The sequence below is a fragment of the Vollenhovia emeryi genome, unplaced genomic scaffold (genome assembly GCF_000949405.1).
Source record: "Vollenhovia emeryi isolate VEMERY1.0 unplaced genomic scaffold, V.emery_V1.0 DF939206.1, whole genome shotgun sequence".
Lineage (NCBI taxonomy): Eukaryota > Metazoa > Arthropoda > Insecta > Hymenoptera > Formicidae > Vollenhovia > Vollenhovia emeryi.
In genome coordinates this window covers 622,502-624,068 of record NW_011967160.1, presented here as the reverse complement: position 1 = coordinate 624,068, position 1,567 = coordinate 622,502, and positions in this window count along the sequence as shown.

The following is a 1,567-nucleotide window of genomic DNA, read 5'->3' as shown; positions in this document are numbered from 1 at the left end:
TGTGTCAAGATTCTTTTGTCTCAGTAACAGAAATTCTTTCTGAGGGTGTAGGAAGTGATCGCGAGTGTCTCGCAGGATGAGAAAAGTCGAGAAAACGCGCGCGGATCGCGGGCGTTTAGGCGCGCGTGCCCGGCCGAATGGAAAACGAGCGAGGCCGCGCAGCCCGGACTATTTTCCGTCCACTTTCCCGTATTATGCAAGCCCGCGCGCAAGCACACTGTCCCGTCCCGTCCCGTCCCGCGGTCGCGCGGCGTGTCGCAATTTGCGCAATAAATCGCACCGGTGACGATGTCATCGGGCGCCGCGCGGCGTATCTCGGCGGACGCGACAGCTCCGGTCTCTCCCCGCGCCGTGCACATTGCGTGCACGTGTCGAGAAGGGTGAACGCGTGGTCGCGCGCGTGACTCCGCGCGGCCGAGGCGTGCCCTTCTCCCAATCACGTGGAATGTAACGCGGTCCCAACATTCTCCCCCCTTCGGCTGCCCCCTGGCCCACTCACCTGCCCGCCGCTGTCCGCTTTGCGCGGTGCGCCGTCACGATTCCCGCGCGCGGACTCTACCTCCTTTCCGTCGCGCCGTTTCCAACGATCCGCGCGCGGTCTGCGGAGGACGCGAGGCTGCGGATAAGCTGAAACCTCGATGGATCCGATTGCAGCGAGCTTCCCTCTCGTCGCGCTTTATTTTCACGAAAGACAAAAGAAATATGCCGTGTCTTCTTGGAACTTTTTGGAGAGAGAAATGTGCGATTCCGTAAAAAAAAACATAACATTATTGCGTTAATAATGCGATATTAATACAAACGAAAACGACGCGCTCCGATAAGGAGAATGGTAGTGACTGTTTTTGTGTCACACGTAAAATTATTCCTAGCGAGATGAAGGGCGCAAGTGCTCTTTTTTATCAGTTGTATGGAAATTCTTGAAGAGTGTCACGAATCACTCGATCGAATAATTTCCGACATCGGCGTTTCAGACCGCGCGTTAAGGTCGCAGAAACGCTTTTACATTCGATTGTCCTCATCCATTGGTTTTCCGAACGTCATCATCGTTTCTCTGTTATCTATACTAACAACATACTACTTCAAGTAGAACATGGAGAAAAAATGTAGTTTGCTGTAGCTAAAACCTGTATGTCGCAACTAAATTTCAGTTGTAAAATATGGACGGCTAATATTTAGTTGTGACAGCTAATATCTTGCTACTGTTTATTGTATTAGATGCGACAGCAAACCGTTTGCTATTGTGGAAATATAATCGCTTATTATTTAAAAAGTACTAGAAACGACAAAACGCGCATTTCGCGCGCAGTTTGTGGTTGAGCATTGTATATTTTTAAGAATTACATATATATATATATATAATGTATATATAATATACGTGCAAAGAAGCAATTGTATGCGCAATGTCAATTTAAAATAAAATGTAATTTATCACTCACTGATACGATTTGCAACAGCAGAGTTGTACATCATTAATTATGTATGTTAAACGGTAAGAATACAAATAGGTATATGATTATTATAGACTAATTAAGTAAAATCGAAATTATTGTAATAAATATACTTTCTA